The sequence below is a fragment of the Leopardus geoffroyi genome, chromosome A1, assembly GCF_018350155.1.
Source record: "Leopardus geoffroyi isolate Oge1 chromosome A1, O.geoffroyi_Oge1_pat1.0, whole genome shotgun sequence".
NCBI classification, from domain to species: Eukaryota; Metazoa; Chordata; class Mammalia; order Carnivora; family Felidae; genus Leopardus; species Leopardus geoffroyi.
The window spans coordinates 158,495,336-158,513,399 of NC_059326.1; the positions used below are offsets into that span (position 1 = coordinate 158,495,336).

Here is an 18,064-nt window from a genome sequence, read left to right on the forward strand (position 1 = left end):
AGTATCCCTAACAGTAACCTTCAATAACAGTGGCCGGCATCTTTGTCAAATTGTCATACCAAAAGTTAATCTAATATTAATTTAGCCAGGAATGACTTAAAGAGTTCACACCAATAGTCTGTGATAAACATAGCAATCCCCAGGATTCTCTCTTGCAATTATTTAACAAATATATGTTGAATGCCTGCTACATACAAGGCCATGTGCTGAGTACTGTGTGGGATAAAATAATACACAACACAAATCCCACAGTCAAGGACTTCAAAATCTGGAAAGGCAGGAAACATTCATACACAATGAAATGCAACAGAGAAAGTGTGGAGCATTTTAGGAATAATAATAAAAGACAGTGCTGGGGGAGAAGGGAGAGAGTGACTTTGGCTGCACAGTGACTCTGGGATTCCTTCCTGCAAGACCAGCATTGGAGCATGGTTTGGAAGCAAGGGTTGGATTTGAAAATGAAGGGAGGGCATTAAAGGCACTGAAGGAAGAGGAAACCAGGGCGGGAGTTAAAGCACAAAGGGAGAAAGTGGAGGGCTGGCTGGGCAATCAATGTGGACAGAAGAAACCCTAGGAGAACTGCATGCATAATGATTATTCACAAGGCAAGGAGGGAAGTGACTCCAAATGACGCTCAAAGCACGCTGGGAGTCATTCTGCAGACTGTATTTTGTACTTTATTTTAAAGGTCATAGGACACAAAAGGAATGTGAATTTTAAGAGAGTAGGCAAGCACACCTGAGAACTGAGCATATTTCTCTTAGACAGAGACGCCTCTCTAATGGGTGTTTGCCAGGAAAGGATCCCTGCCAGATGAGTCCAGGTAAGTGATCCTAATTCCCCCAAACTCCTCTGGCTCCTGAATACACAGATCACATAAGAAAAGTAGTAATGCTACAATGTGGTACATGGGATTCTACCTCTGTATCAGCGGTTCTCAACTCCGGCTGCATATTAACATCACCTAGGAGGCTTTTAAAATGACAGGTGCCTGGATCCCTGTCTAGAATAATTAAACTGAAATCTATGGTGATGAGGTCAGGGCATCAGAATTTTTAAAAACCTTCATCTAGAGATTCTCCTGGAGAGCCAAGTTGAGAACCTCCTAGATAATCCTTGGCAAACCCTGGTCTCACCCCTTGAACCCCACACAGAGGGATGTAACTTCAAGGTAATAACTGATGCACTGTCCCCAGGCCCTCATCGTCCATCCTGCTCCCCTCCCAAACACACATTTAAAGGTGCTTAAATCCGCCTTCCCCACAGAAAGGGTACCAACACAGCAGAGACAATCACTCACAGAGGCACAAGAGAAGACAGAATCAAAGGTTCACGCCCATTCTAAGAACAGGTTTTTTTGTTTGTTCACGTGTTTCTTGTTTTGTGTGTGTGTGCATGTAGCAGCCAGCTACAGGATGCTTCCAGCCATTGAGAAGTGAAGCAATTTGAAGGAGAAGAGTAAAGTTTAACACCAAAGCGGTAAAGAGTTCCCACTTCTACTTCCTCAGGCAGAATTCCAGCGCAGGGGCAAAATGACAGATTCCTTTTGAAGTTGGGAGAGCAGAAATAAAGGGAATTTGTGTGATGCTTCCATTTTGAATTTCTGATGGCAGTAGCTTTGTGGATGTTACCTGTACCCCAAGATGGTAGAGAGTGCATTGAAGGTGTCAGGTTTGGGCATGGGAGGACTCCAAAAGTCCCCAAATGGTCTCTAAAAGTCCAGGAGGAAATCGAAAATTTCCAACTGGTTCTGAGCTGACAGCAAGGTCTACAGGCTGCTGAAGGAAATGGCAGGGAGACCTCATATCAAAGGCTTTGCAAGGTTGAGTCGATGAGGGGAGGGGGTCAAAGAGAACATGGCTGTGTCTCAAAGGGGGATGTAATGCCAGGGAACCAAAATGGAACATGTAATGTAGACAGCATAAATGTGAGAATACAGATGTACATATCTCTATTGCTATATCAATAATATATAATGCTTACTGTCAGATAATATATTACACTTACAGTAAGATAATGATATATATTACACTTACAGTAAAGAAAAAGAAAACCTGACTTTGAGTTCCTCCTCTGACACATACTTACTGTATGACCTTGGACAGGTTATTTAATCCCAGTTTTGTTTTGTTTGTGTGTAAGTTGAGATAATACCTCGCTCATAGCATTGTTGTAAGGACTGAGTTAATATATCTTCTTTTTTTTTAAATGTTTATTTATTTTTGAGAGAGAGAGCACAAGCAGGGGAGAGGCAGAGAGAGAGAGAGACAGACAGACTCCAAAACAGGCTCCAGGCTCTGAGCTATCAGCACAGAACCCGATGTGGGGCTTGAACTCACCAACTGCAAGATCATGACCTGAGCTGAAGTCGGACACTTAACTCACTGAACCACCCTGGCTCCCCTAGACTGTGTTAAAATATTTTCAATTGTTCATTTGACAAATATTTATTGAGGGCTTATTATATGCCAAGGATTTTGCTGGACACTGGCAATGTAAGATAGCATGCATCCTCTTCCTCAAAGAGCTTATGGAACTGGGATGGGAGGAATGGGCTATGTAGGAAAAACCCACACATATGAAAAAGAGAATAACAGGGCAGACCGATTTATATTGGGGCTCTCTGAGGATATTTTAGCTGAGATTTCAAGGACAAATTCAAACTAGCTAAGAAAAGAGGGAGAAGGAGAGTTTTCCAGAGAGGAAACAGCAAGCATATTTGCAGGCTCTCAGACAGTAGAGAGTGCTGGTTATAAAGGCTAGTGAACCTGAAAAGGGCCACATGGGACCAGACCACCATGTGGACTGTAGACATGTTAAAGATTTGGGATCCTATCCTAAGTACGATAAGAAGCCACTGGGTTTTGAGCTAGAAGGTCTTAGGATCCAGTTCACATTTTTAAAAGCTGCGTGGAACAAGAAAGGAGCATGAGTAAAGGCCAAGGAACCAGTTAGATAGTAGTCTCAACAGGGGTGGCTGGGTGGCTCAGTCAGTTAAGGTTCCAGCTCTTGATTTCAGCTCAGGTCATGATCCCAAGGTTTGTGAGTTCAAGTCCCACATGGGGCTCTGCACTGACAGTGCAGAACCTGCTTGGGATTCTCTCTCTCTCCATCTCTCTCTCTCTCTCTTTGTTCCTCCGCTGGCTTGTGCTCCCTCTCTCAAAATTAATAAACTTTAAAAAAAGAAAAGAAACTAGTCTCAATAAAATAAGCTAGTGGCTTGTACTCTACTGGTGTCACCAGAAAAAGGGGAAGGAGTGACAGAAGGGAGGGGAGAGACAGAGAGATAGATGTACTCAACATCTACACTTGGGGTGAACCAGAAGTGGGGGGGGTGACATAAAGAACACATCAGAATGGTGCCAGATTTCTATAATGAACATCTGGTTAGTCATACATGCCATTTACTGAGATGGAGAAGACCAGAGGTGCAACAGTTTTCAAAGGAGGAGAGGGAATGAAGGGTTCGCTTTTTAATGTTTAATTTGTGATGTCTCTGAGACATTTTCTGATGCAGAAAATATCAAGCAGGTAGATGAACACACAGGTTTAGAGCACAGAAATAAAAGTTTTCAAGGACCTTCCTGTACTTTACTGCATTTCTTTAAAGTTTTAAAAAGTATCTTCCTTTGGCATCTGATCTTACTAAATAAAGCATGTTTCAACAGCCAATGCTGTAGATGAAAGTGCAACAGTAACAGAGTACCTAACTTTACTTCACTGCCAGGAAGTTACTCTAGAAACCTTATTTAGAGGGAAGAAAAAAGAAAAAAGAAATGAAAAGAAAAGAAAAGAAAAAGAAAAGAAAAGAAAAGAAAAGAAACCTTATTTAGGTTCCCCTTGCTGATCAGGACTTTTCCCACTCACAAAGAAGTCAGGGACAACTGATCCTGGGTGACTACACCCTTCCCTTTATTGAACACCACTCAATGTGAAATCTATCATCAAGAGGCAATGGGTCTTTCTTCCAAAATGTCCTGAACAATTAAATTAACAAGCATTGATAACAGTTGGTCACTGCTGGTAACAATAAAAATGCTGAATTAACTTGATTTTTTTTTTTTAACCCATTAAAATTTTTCTGTTTAGGCCCACCGGAAAACGTGCTGTGTATCCGTACAATTCCAAATCTTTGGGAAAAGAAACAACACTGGCCAAATTTTTTTTTTTTTTTTAACGTTTTTGTTCTTGTTTTTGATTGTTGACCACATCCTGAGTTGAGAGCAAATTCTCTGGGCATTCACCAGAAAACTGAGCATTTCCTTCTGAACCTGGCCTACACAAAGAACCTTCCAGAAAACGCTAAGGAAGTGTCTTTTCTTCTCCTTCCGTGAAATTAACGTGCAGGCCCACCTGGCGAGTGAGGCACCCAGACAGGCAACTTTAATTTGCTCAAATAGGACAGCTTTATCTGAATACAACACGGCTAGAGCCAGAGTGAAGGGAAGACAGTGGCTGGGAGCCAATAAAAGACAAGCAGGGAAAAAACTGGTCTTGACATTTATGCACTCTGATCCTTCAACACACCCAACCCAGCAGTTAACCCAAAGCCACGTTCTTTTCTCCGGTAACTATCCCCAGGGGACCCCTCTCGGCCAAACCCTTGTCCACCCCGCCCCTCCCCTCCACTTGGCCCTACTTGGGAGCCGGATGGACTTGGAGTTTGGCAGGAACCCAGCCGCGAGGCGGAGCACCGACGAGGCTCCCGCCTTCCAGTAAGTGGGGGGGCCGAGAGCGCGCGGAGTAGGAGTACCGGCCCTGCGCCCCCTGCCTTCTCCTGGCCCAGAAGGACCCGAGCGGGACCCGCAGGCCGCGGAGCCCGCCGCCCTCCCCGCGGACTCGGGCCCGGGCCCCGGCCCCGCGTTCCCACGCGCCTCGCTGCCCTCCGCCCCGCACCCTCGGGCCTCCCCGGCGGGCGCGCGGAGGTTGCTCTTCTGTAGCCCCGCAGCCCGCTCCCCGAGGGGTGTCCTGGGGACGGGCGCGCTGTACCTGGTGGTCCGCAACCGAGCCGACTCACCCTGGCGCCGCTGCCGCCTGCCTCGCCTACCCCGGAACAGAAAGTGAAAGCGGGGCCGGGGCAGAGGCAGGCGGGCGCGAGGTGCGCAGCTGCCTGCGCTCTCCCGGCAGGCGCGGGAGATGCGACAAGGGAAACCTGTGCGGAGGGACCGCCGTAACCCTGCCGGGAATTCGCAAGAGTGCTGCACGTAAGGGAAACAGGAGGTGCAACGCAGGGCAGATCGGGCGGGAAGGAGCACCCCTTTATGAATGCAGATCATTTTCTCTGAGTGGGTCTTTGAAACCTCCCCCCCCCCCCGCCCCCAACAGTGGTTAGCCTTTGGCGCTCCCAGGGTTGAGCGCATTAAAAAAGGGTTGGTGCGGCCGTAGGTGACCCGGGCGGGCCTCGAGCTTGCTTCTCTACGGAGCCTGGACGGGCTCGACGCAGGTTGGACTCAACTGGTGTCCATCATCTCGTCTCTGCAAAGGGACTGGGAGCTCTTGGCCCGCCTCCGAAAGAAAAATGAACCCAGAACAATTCTTTGTTGTGTGAAATGCTGAAACTTCTGGACTTTTAATGGACAGGAGTTATGCTAGGAGATGCCTCAGAGGAAGAAGGGGTTAGATACCTCCCTGGAACTTCCCCACCACTACCAAGGGGCGACTCGGACCTCCCCCCTCGTTTGCTGCTCCCCATATTAAAACCCTTCCTCTGCTTTTTCAAATCAAATGACCATTTTCTACGCTCCCCTTAGAATATTAAGACTGAAAGAAAGAAAGAAAGAAAGAAAGAAAGAAAGAAAGAAAGAAAGAAAGAAAGAAAGAAAAAGAAAGAAAGAAGAGAAAAACCCTCTTTAAACAATCGAGGGTAAATGAAATAATAAGACAGGAAAACGCAAGCTTTCATGCTCACCAAATGCTACAAGTTGGTGAGTGGACCAATCCCTGTGAGACCTCTTTTTTTTTTTTTTTTTTTTACTATACTCAGGCTTTCTCCTCTCAGTTTAGTCTCTTTCCCTTTGAGAATTTGGGGTACCGCACTCAAACAGAATTTCTCAACCTTTGTTTCTCAATTTTTTCTTCCTTTAGAAAAATAACAGAATAGATTTTGTTCTGCATAGTGTCTCCAGTCAAGGGTATTTTGTGATACAAAATTAACATCCTGTCCCAAGCCCCAAACAAGGTGAGATCAAGGGAAGTTTTTTCATTACAATTCAACCAGAAATGGGCTTTGGGATCAGGTGATGTTTTCATCTGCAGCTGTGGTGACAATGTGAGCGGATAGCTGTAGCCTCCAAGGCCTCCAGATGTCAGTGAGTGATCCAGTTTGCGCACATGAGAACTTCTGTCCAGTAAACTCATGCGTGCTTTGTGGATCAGGAGAGGCAAATGGAAGATCTCCCACCAGGCATTTTGAATAATAGCAGGTGTTCCCTAGGAATCTAGGAAACCTTGTCTCATTAGGGACTGTGATCACTTCCCAATTCACCTGTTCATTGAAAGCAACAAATAATGCCAACCTCATTTTGGGTTTTGTATGCACGTAATTAAAAAGGCAGAAAGGAAAAATAACCAAAATGACCAGTGACATTTTAAAGACTAATTTGTATGTTGTATCAGTCAGGGTTCAATCACAGAGAAGAGAATCCATTCAAGGTATTTAATTTAAAAAGGATTTGTTGCAGGCTTTTACATGAGGCACCTAATTAGTGGGAAGGCTTAAAGAACACGCACTAGGAGGAGCTTCCAAGAACAAATTCCAAAACCACAATGTAGAACCTGGCCACCATTGAAACTGGTTCTCTTGTCACAACTCAGAAGCCATCTGCTAAACTGGGCAGTTGTTAGCCCAGCCGCTGGCTCTAGAATCATGTCATGATGTTACAGTCTGCCCAGCAAAATCAACCTCTCAAGCCTGTCCTCTCTTTCCACTTAAAACTCAGTGTCAAATTCTACTCTCCTGCCAGTGCTTCTGTTTGGCGGAGCCTAATGTACACCCAGAGCTCTGGAGCAAGATCTGGGCAAAGAAGTATTTGCTTTCCAGACTGCAATGGAGTGAGGAATTCTGAAACAAGGTTGGAAGATGTACTGAGTAAGCCAATCACAATATTCACCACGAATATTAAACTGTATTGAAGCTGAGCAAATAAAAAAATAATTATGAGGAAGCCTCAAGTAATTTTGAATATTTTATGGACAAAAAATAATAACTGTAAAATTGATTGTAAATCTAACTTATAAGAGGCATGGAGCACTTGGAAGTGTGATGTATGTTTGCCTCTGTGACAAACACTTTGCCAAGCATCAAGTGTTACACTTTGCTACCTTTGAAATGTCTCTAGGGGTTTTCTTTTCCACTTTTGTCTGTTCAGCACCCATTCTTTTCCTCCTTCTGGTAAATTCATAGTCACATGACTCAGTCTTAGTCTAGGATGAACATAGCAACCCCATTCTCTGGCCACAGTGACTGGTCCAAGTGACCGAGGCTTGCTGGGTCTGAGAACCCAGAGGGCATCCCACAGGACGAGCCAACAGAGTCCTTGTCTTCATGCAGAATAGAAATCAAATGCAAGCCAGGAGGAAGTGAGAGCAGAGTTTACTGAGGATATGGAGAGGGTATAGATACAGACAGAGTATTTTGAAGATTCAGAAAGGAAAGAAGAGTGAGTCTCGTCTTTGCTTGAGGTCTAGGGTTTTTATTGAGAATTGTGGTCTGGTGTAGGTGTCCTCTCAGGCACCTAGGAACTGGTCAAAACAAGGTGGCAAGTGCTCAAGTGTCCTACACGAATCATTTACCCCCTGGAGCCAAGGGTCTTGGCGTCAAGGTGTCTGGAAAACATAAATGATGATCTCACCTAGTCACTCCTTAGATGCTATCTATTGTGCTGGAAGACTCCAAAAAAAAAAAAAAAAAATCATTAACTCCTTGACCCTTACAAGGAGGAGATACACTGTACTTACTATAAGGCATGTGTAAGGTGGGGTGCAGGAAGAAAAGAAGCAGGAAAAGGAGCCAAAACAGCAGTTCTTCATGGAGTCCTACAGTTTCCCTGTCTCACAAGGATTGGCCCATGACAAAAGCCAGGACATTCAGAGGCTTTGCCCAGCATTATTCTGGCTGATGCTAGCCGAGAAGCCTCTTTTTTTCCCTTTTTCTTTGTGAGCCCAATGCTGGAAGAATATGGCCTTAGAGTTCCTGGCCAAATTCCCACTGTGGGGCATTGCCTATGAATATGAAACCCACACAAAAGAGGGAAAGAAGAAATTAGAAGCAGAGTTTGAGAGATTCCTTTGTTGTGCAGATTTTCTGATTTCACCCTCTTGGCATGAAACTACCTCCTTCCTGAGGCTAGTTCTTCAGTTTTGTGGGCCATCCTGCATCTTTCCAATAAAGCAGCCGTTTTGGATTAAGGTTGGTTGAATTGGGTATCAGCTGCATGCAATTTTAAGACAGCAAACAAATCATAGTCTCAATTTTATAACCCACTAACTCCACTACTCACTTGAAGGAAGGTAGTGTAGTGTCTTTTGTGTTCTGTGGGAAACGTGAGATTTTTTTTTCTTTGCTTCCCACACATTGTTTGAAGTTGATTAATCCAAATTCCAATGAAGCCTAAACCTGAACTACATTTCTAATCAACCAACTTGATGTAAGTAATTTTGATAATGTCACTCAATTTCAGATAAGCATCCTCTAAGAACAACTCCATTTTTTCAAAGACTCATTGATAAAGCTGGGACAGCACAATCGCCCAGTCTTTACAATTGCTTGCTGTGTACTCTGGAGAGCCCCGGAAATTTCCCTGGCAATGGGAAGCAGCCAAAGGAAAAGTACTGTGACCCCAGGAAAGGAGGAGAGCCTATGGCTCCATGGCACAGGCTTTGTAAGTTTTGGAGTGTGTATATGTGACAGAGAGAGGGGAAAAAAGGGAATCAAAACTTTTCCTACCAATAACACGTATTACTTGCCTTTAAGCTTCCTCAAAGCTCGGTTATACTGTAAGTTTGAATGACTGAAAACCTGCCCCAGAATCTGTCTTTTCAGATACTACAAGACCAGATCAGATCAGCATTTAGAAATATGGCATATGAGGGGCACCTGGGTGGCTCAATCAGTTAAGCATCTGATTTCAGCTCAGGTCATGATCTCACAGTTTGTGAGTTCGAGCCCCATGTCGGGCTCTGCGCTGACAGCATGGAGCCTGCTTCAGATTCTGAGTCTCCCTCTCTCTCTGCCCCTCCCCTGCTCATACTCTCTCTCTCTCTCAAAAATAAATAAATAAACATAAAAAAAGAAATACAGCATATGAAATAATCACTCTCAAAAATGGTTTAAATTAGGGATGGGGGCACCTGGGTGATCAGTCAGTTAAGAGTCCAACTCTTGGTTTCCCCTCAGGTCACTATCTCACTGTCTCACGGAGCATTGGGCTCTGTGCTGACAGTGAGGAGCCTGCTTGGGATTCTCTCTCTCCCTCTCTCTCTGCCCCTCCCCTGCTTGTTCTCTCTGTCTCTGTCTCTTAAGAATAAATAAATAAACTTAAAAAAATTATAAATAAATAAGGGATGAGTTCTGAGTATTGACATCCACCTTTTTATAAACACTGTGTGCATTCAGCACAATATTCTAATATTTTGTGATGATATCGTTGCCTTCCATGACATCACCAAAAAACTGAGCATATAGACTTTCATTAGCTATGGATTTAATATTAAAAGTTTTGACTATTTGGGGGTGACTTGAATGTCTAGAACTTGAATAGTTAGTAATTTCACTGAGGTGTGAATTAGAATTATAATGAACTAATGCCAGAGAAGGAGCCACCTGACCCTTGAATGGACCTATCCAACCATGCAGAATCCATACCCCAATCCAATCCTGTTGTTCTCCATTCATCATCACAGGTGCAGTCAATTTCTGAAGTGATAAAAATCTCAAAACAACAAACAGGGCACCTGGGTAACTCAGTTAAGTGTCTGACTCTTGATTTCAGCTCAGGTCATGATCTTACAGTTCGTGGGATCGAGCCCCATGTCGGGCTCTGTGCTGGCAGTGCAGCACCTGCTTGGGATTCTCTCACTCTCTCTCTTTCTCTGCCCCTCTCTTACTCTCAAAATAAATAAATAAACATTAAAAAAAATAAGCTGCATTTCTAAAACTTCACTAAGGATCTTGAAGGGGTCACAAATTTTTAAAATTCATTTCACTCCATTTTCCAGGAGAAAGTATATACTCAAATGTATTTAAAATTGGCAGTCATGCAAAAGCCTTGCAAGAGTCCTGTACGGACTTCTCTGTGGGCAGATCGAGAAGAAAAGCAGGCCTGGCCCTTTAGTCCCATGGACCCAGCTGAAACACAAGGTGAAGAAAGGGGCAGAGGGGTTCCTTATCTATCATCAGGTACTGGCAGTCATGTCCTATACCTAGATGAGTACCAAAGTCAAAGCAAGAAAAAGTCAAAACTAGGAGCTCTGTGAAAACTAGGAGATGAAACATATAGTTTGGAAAGGAGATCTCAAAGCAGTAGGAAATCTGAACCTGGTAAAAGCATGAGTGTTTAAAAGGAGCACATCTCAGTAATAAAAACTGGCATATTTTGAACATTTCCTGTGTGTTAAGTGCTATGAAGTGTGTCATTTAATTCTAACAACAACACTCTAGGGTATGTTCCATTTTCATTCCCATCAATAAAACTGAGGCTCTGTAAGGTAAGTAACTTGTGGGATATATGGCTAGGAAGTGAGAGGAGCCAGGTTAGTGGTGGGCCCAGGATGAATTCTAGAGATTATGTGCTTCTGCTTTTCACATCTCTCCTAGTGTAGGTTTACTTATGTAACATCTTAGTTTAAAAGGGATCAGTGAGGGGCACCTGGGTGGCTCAGTCGGTTAAGCGTCCGACTTTGGCTCAGGTCATGATCTCACAGTTCATGGGTTCGAGCCCTGCATCGGGTTCTGTGCTGACAGCTCAGAGCCTGGAGCCTATTTCAGATTCTGTGCTTTTCAAATCTCTCCTAGTGTAGGGTTACTTATGTAACATCTTAGTTTAAAAGGGATCAGTGAGGGGTGGATGCTTCCAAGTGTGGTTATGATCTTACCCTCAGTCTAGTCACCCAACCTATGAGCCATTCGTACATTATCATCTAGGGCCTTTGTCCATTTACCCCTCAACCTTACCAGGGCCTGTCAATATTACTTCTAAAAGGTGTCTTGAATCTTTCTCTTCCTCTTCATTCCTGTTGCCTCCAGTCCTCTCACCTGTGCTTTTGTAAATATCCTCTTAACTAGTGCTTTAACTTCTAACTTCCTCTTCTTCAATCTGGTTCCCATACTGTCATCTGTATAAACCACTATCCTAGAGAAGCATGGGGCCCAGAAATCTAAACCAGGAAGCCAGAGTTGTCAAGAAAGGGATTATGAGAACAACTACTATGATGGGGGAGAGGAGAGGAGGTCAGGTACAGGGAGTGGATGAGGAGGGAAGCAGAATCAGAAAGATTGTCCAGTGAAAAGTTGGGGTCAGAAACCTAAATAAAGTGAAGAGAAGGTACCATTTCAACTAGAACCAGCAGAAATCCAAACACTGGCTCTCAAGCAGAGAGGCTATAACTAGATTCAGCCAGAAAAACAAGTTGAGAAAGTGTGCCAATAGACATAATGATTTCTTATATAGGACTTTATTATGCCTGTGAGTGGGAAGAGATGGGTGCCCTTAAGAACATGCTATTATGCTCTACTATGCTATGTAACAACTTTAGCCCCCGGAAACAACACACATTTATTGCCTCACTGTTTCTGTGGGTCTGGAGTACAGGTGCAACCTATCTGAGTCCTTTGCTGGGGGTCTCACAGGCAGCGATTAAGACGACATCCATGACTGTGGTCTCATCCAAGGCTTGACTAAGGAAGGATCCCCTTCCAAGCTCACTTCATTGTCGGTAGAATTCAGTTCCATTAGTTTATAGGACTGAGCACATCAGTTTCTTGTAGCTGTTGACTGAAGTCTGCCCTCATCTCCCAGAGACTACCTGCAGTTCTTTACCATGTGGTGTCCCCCAGCATGGCTGTCTGCCTTCTCAAAGCCAGCTAAGGAGGGAGCAACTGAGTCAAAGTGAGCTTTACACTCTTAAATAACACAATCACATAACCATTTACATCCCATCACCTTTTAGTTAGAAGCAAGTGGCAGGTCTTGCTCATACTCTCAGGTCGGGGGTCACACAGGGACATGGCTACCAGGAGGCAGGGGTCTGGGGGCCACCTTAGGAGTCTATCCATCACAGGTACCAAAAAAACTTGACACCACTTGTTACCTTTCCACTTTTCCTAACGTCCAATCCCATTACCCTAATCCAGGGCCACACTATTTCTTGCCTAGATACTACAACAGCCTCCAAATTCCCCTCATTTCCATGCTTGCCTCCTTATAAGGCATTCCACAAAGCAGGCGAAATGGACAAAATGGATTAGAATCTTAGCCTCTCACTCAAGTGTGCAAAAAGCAACACATTTTAAAATTTTATTTAAGGTAACAAATTCTATTCTAAGATTCCGTCCCAGCAGATTGTTGGGATATCTGATCTCAATTATTACTGCCTTCATTCCACACTTCCCCAGAGCACAACCATTGTCCCAAGGTCTTAAGCACTGTCAAAATATCCCAGGGTCGTAAGCAGCCCAGTCTTAGGTTCCTACTGGTTACCATGGAGATGCTCCCTCAGCTTCCAGTCCAGCGGATCTGCTGCCTCCAGGCAATTCAGAGAGAGCTTTGGCCCTAGGGTCTATCCTTCCTAAAGGATCTGAGATCTTGAGATCTTGAGATCTCTGCAGGAACACTGTCAGCTAGTGGTACATGTGTTCCTTCTATCTTTGGAATGTACATACCTTCAACTTAACCTAGGCTGGGAATTTAAAAATCTCTCTTGCTATTTTCCCTTTCCTCTGCCCCCAGCTGATGCACCAAAATGTTCAGATTTTATCAACTTAGATGTTGCTTTCAAGCAAGTTCTGCCTTAGGGTATACAAATGACCCTGCAACAGGGAAATTAAACTATCTCAGTTATCTACTTGAGACAGAGTACTAAACAATATGGGGAGAAAAACACACAAATTAATAATTACTTTTCTTTTACTATCTTCCATCAGCAAATCTGCATATTCAGAGAGAAAAATCCCACCCCTTCTAACTTCCTCCAAGAGGATGCAACTCAAGTTTCTATTCTGAAGCATCTTGCCCTGGACAGGAACTCTTTAAAAAAATTGACACCTGCTTGTGGAGGACAAGAGTCCTGAACTCCCAAGGCAGGCAGGTGAATGTAGGCACAGGTGAATTTCTCACTCTAGCAGACCCACTTCCTAGAGACAATTCCCTTGGAAATAGTCCTTCTTGGCATTGGCTCCATCTCATGTAGGCCATTAGGCCCAGACCCATTATTTTCTGAGGGTAATAAGCCTCAGAGGAACTTTACCTGCACCAGGTGAGACTACAAATAGAGGTCTGCCTTCCAATTTGAATCTCCAGTAATGTCACCTATTCTCGGGGCCCTTCTCTCATGAACCACCCCACATTAACTCACCCAGTCAAACTAGGACATAGCGCACATTAAGGAGGAAAGCCAGAGAATGGCTGCTCTGTGAGTGGCTAGGGCCTTTCCCTGTTTCTTTTTACCCCTGTTAGATGAGACTCCCTAAAGTCTGTTGTCCCTTCCTCCACCCATACCTCAAGAGCCTCATTTCCCACCTTCCCCTCTGCACTTCAGCTACACTAGCCTTCTAGTTTTTCTAGTGCACTGTTCTTCTTCCAGTTTCACGACCTTACTACATGCTATTCTAGCCACCTGAATCTCCCTAGCCCCTGCTTCTCCTAACCTACTCTTATTCATCCAATTCTCAGGTGTCTCTGCTTTATCTCTCTGAGAGGGCAAGAGGGCATAGGTGCCAACCATATCTAACCCTTTGAGAAACCAGAGGAGTTCCACTGTCTGGTCTGTCTCTGATTTCCCAAGATCCCCCTGTACCCTATCAAGTAATTAATTACTTAGCTCTGTCATTGTTAGGAGTGAGTTCCCACTTTTTAAAGAAAAAAAAATACTATGAAATATTTAAGAGATATATGACACATCTTTGACCCAGCACCCAACTAAAGCAATCAAACACTGTGAATATAGTTCAATCACTGAGGGTTCTTTCTGAGTGTCATCTACAATGAAATTTCCATTTTTCTCACAAGTCTTTGGCACTTCTATTATCGACTGTCTTGGCTTTCCCAAAGTCCCTAGCACTTCTGTTACTGGCTGTCTTGGATTTGTTTTGCTTCTAACTCTGAGCAGTACCATATCTAGTCTTCCTGTGGCTTTGGTATCCTATCCAAGTTAGTTTCTTACCATGTGCTCCTACAGTATATTAATAGACTGATTCGGTGGGTGCTGAGCAACTCTTTACTTCACAGCCAGCTCTTTAGGAATCTATGGAAGGGTTCTCCAATTCTGGAGTCCAAAATCTGGCTCAGAAATAATCAGTGTTCCCCTATTAAGTCTCTTTCTTTCTGAAGAAATAGGACCATGGCTGGAGTTACTAAAATGGACACATCTGGGCTGGTTTCCCTTGCCTGAACAGTTGAAGTGGAGATTCAGAGGGGTGTTGAGTGTAGTCAAGCTGAGCTTAAAGCAGAATGTGGCACCAAATTTTTCTCCTGCCCAAACCTGTTTTAAGTTCTAAATAGGAAAGATCAATGGGCCAGAATCTTCTGTACTACTGCCCATCATGGCTATGTAATTGCAGATACAATCTTGTCATCCTGCTAGAGTGAATTTAAGAATTAATATGCTGTATTCATACCCAAAGCCTGATGTGCAAATATTTAGTCAAACTCACTTGACAACACAAATTACCTCAGAAGTTAGATTCCTCAGACATTCTACTGGCAGGCTGTTTTGGTGCCCAGGTGTCTGCCTCTGCTGTAGTTCTTGGTCAGGCCTGAACCAGGACCCAAATATCTCTTCTACTCACCTAGAAGTTTTGTCCCCATATGTAAATTGATTCCTAATTTTCCTGCTTAAAACACCTTAATGGCTTCTCTTGACACACCCGAAGGTCTAAGAGTCTCAGTGATCAAATCCCAACTTTCCAAATCATTATACCTCTTCTCTAATATCTTTTATTTTCTTCTATATCTCTTCTCTTTGCTAGGTTTCTACCATGCTAATCTTCTTTCTACAAACATGCTGAGCAGTTTTCTGCTTCGCACATGCTATTCTCTTACCCTGGAAAACTTTTCCCTCCTGGCAACCATGAGATTTCAAATTAAACACTACCTTTTCTGACTCCCTTAACAAAAGGTAGTCGCACATCCTTTATTATTTAACACAGCTATAATCACAATTTTTTACTCCTTTTTAATGTTTTTAATGTTTACTTATTTTTGAGAGAGAGACAGAGCATGAGCAGGGGAGGGGCAGATGAGAGGGAAACAGAGAATCTGAAGCAGGCTCCAGGCTCCAAGCTGTCCGCACAGAGCCTGACGCTGGACCTGAACCCATGAGCCGTGAGATCATGACCTGAGCTGAAGTCAGACACTTAACCAATTGAGCCACCCAGGTGCCTCTACTCCTTTTAAAAATTTTTTGCTTTCTTGGTCTTTGGTCAGTCTCCTCAGCTAGCTAATAAGTTCCATGAGGCCAGAACCTCTGTCTCCTTTTTACCTAAGCATAGCTTTCACTGGATCCCACAAATTTTGATAGGTTATATTTTCATTTTCATTCAGTTCAAAATACCTTTAATTTCTTTTTTTTATTTTTAAGATTTTTTTTTTATAAGTTGATTTATTTATTTTACAAAAAGAGCAAGAGCCAGCAGGGGAGGGGCAGAGAGAGAAAGAGAGAGAATCCCAAGCAGGCTCCACACCGCCAGCATGGAGCCCAATGTGGGGCTCAAACTTACGAACCGTGAGGTCATGACTTGAGCGGAAATCAAGAGTTGGACACTTACCCAGTTGAGCCCCCCAGGCACCTCCTTAATTTCTTAAAAAAAAATTTTTTTAAACATTTATTCATTTTTAAGAGACCAAGAGGGACAGAGTGTGAATGGGGAAGGGGCAGAGAGTGAGAGAGAGACACGGAATCCAAAGCAGGCTCCAGGCTCTGAGCTGTCAGCACAGAGCCCTACACAGGGCTCAAACTCACAAACCATGAGATCGTGACCTGAGCCGAAATCAGATGCTTAACTGACTGAGCCACCCAGGCTCCCCTCCATTTTAATTTATTTTGAGATATCTTCTTTGACCTATGTGTTATTTAGAAGTGTGTTATTTGGTCTTCAGATACTTTAGGATTTCTGGCTATCTTTCTATTATCAACTTTTAGTTCAATCCCATTGTAGTCTGAAAGCATACTTTATATGATATTTATTCTTTTAAATTTGGTAAACCATGTTTTATGGTCCAGACTGTGGTCTGTCTTGGAAATGTTCCATGTGAGCTGGAGAATATGTACCCTGCTACCATTAGATGAAGTATTCTATAAATGTCAATTAGACCCAGTTGATTAATGGCTATGTCCCTTTTTCACCATTGAATCCTTGGGATGTAACAGAGAACATGACCCATAGAATGTGCTCCAAACGTTATTGAATAAGAGGAGAAGGATCAAGCAAGAGGAAGAATGGACACAGAGATTTCACATGTTACTTCCCTAATCCAAAGCTTTCAGTAGTTCACTATAATCTATACAATACATTTTAACTCTAGTGTTCTTCCCGTTCAATAGTAACATGTCCCAATCTGTTTGCTCTCTTTCTTCTGTTGTAACAAACACAATTATTTTAAGTACCACTGTAGAAGGGGTAAAAAACAAAACAAAACAAAAAACAAACTACTGCCAAAAAAAATTGTGAGATGCCATTAATTTTGGAGATGTTTAAATATGAAAAAACTTGAGTCATGGAGTTGATAAAAATCTTGTAACTAGCTACATTTCTGTCCTACCCGATGGATGGATTCATAGCTTGTTTCTCTTTGTGTCCCCAGCACCAAACAAAGTAAATGGCATTGAATAGACACTCAATAACATTAGTTCAGATATTTGATGTGTCCCTCATTCCCCACCACCAGGCGCCTGGCTCTCCTTCATTCCCTGGCCTCCCACCTTTTGTGCTCCAAAGCTGTCAGTGTTCCTGGCTGACCAGAGATTTTAATTTCTTTTGAAATGCATTGTCTACATAAAAACCTGACACTTTTTCACTTTTCTCATGACTTTGCTGGAGGCTGTTGGCTACATGACAGCTAAGTATCTACGGAACTCACAGGTGTCTTCTGGAAGCTACTGTGGGAAAGTGACCTCCTCCCCTGCCCTGCCCACTCCCTCCAGGCCTTTGCTTCTAGCCTGGTGACAGTTGCCAGTGAGGTTGTAGGCTCTGTGGCAAACCAGTGGGAAAGAAAATTTGGGCGGGGAGAACTTTGGGAAGCTTCAGATAAGTTGTTAATTATTCCTGTTTATTCACAGGGATGGCCTTTCTCTAAGCTTTATCTATTTTTTTTTCTTTTTTTTTTAAATTTTTTTTTAACGTTTTATTTTTGAGACAGAGAGAGACAGAGCATGAACAGGGGAGGGGCAGAGAGAGAGGGAGACACAGAATCTGAAACAGGCTCCAGGCTCTGAGCTGTCAGCACAGAGCCCGACGCGGGGCTCGAACTCACGGACCGTGAGATCATGACCTGAGCCAAAGTCAGACGCTTAACCGACCAAGCCACCCAGGTGCCCCAGCTTTATCTATTTTTAATATCTAGTTAGGAAAAACAAAAAGAAATAAGTGAAACTCAGGGATCTTCAACCTAGTCAAATAAACCCTATTTTTTAAATCCCTTTTACATAGGACTTTTTTTTTTTTTAAGCTTATTTATTTATTTTGAGAGAAAGGGGACAAGACAAGGGGAAACAGAGAGAGAGGGAGAGAGAATCCCAAGCAGGCTTCTGCACTGTCCATGCAGGGCCTGACACAGGGCTTGAACTCACAAACTATGACATCATGACCTGAGCCAAAATCAAGAGTAGGATACTTAATCGACTGAGCCACCCA

At 43.5% G+C, this 18,064-nt stretch overlaps 1 protein-coding gene across 5 annotated transcripts in view; it reads right to left on the minus strand.

Moving 5' to 3' along the window:
• The window catches only part of ERAP1 (endoplasmic reticulum aminopeptidase 1), a 129,561-nt gene that overhangs the window by 41,719 nt on the left and 69,778 nt on the right, over positions 1–18,064 (minus strand). The window contains exon 1 of one of the 5 annotated variants that reach the window (XM_045498820.1): positions 5,018–5,250. The exons of 1 other annotated variant lie outside the window; for it this stretch is intronic. The gene's annotated coding sequence lies outside the window, so the exon portion shown is untranslated. Of the gene's footprint in view, positions 1–4,989; positions 5,251–18,064 lie in introns of those variants that run through there. 3 more of the 5 variants (XM_045498811.1, XM_045498830.1, XM_045498842.1) reach the window with 3 other exon arrangements.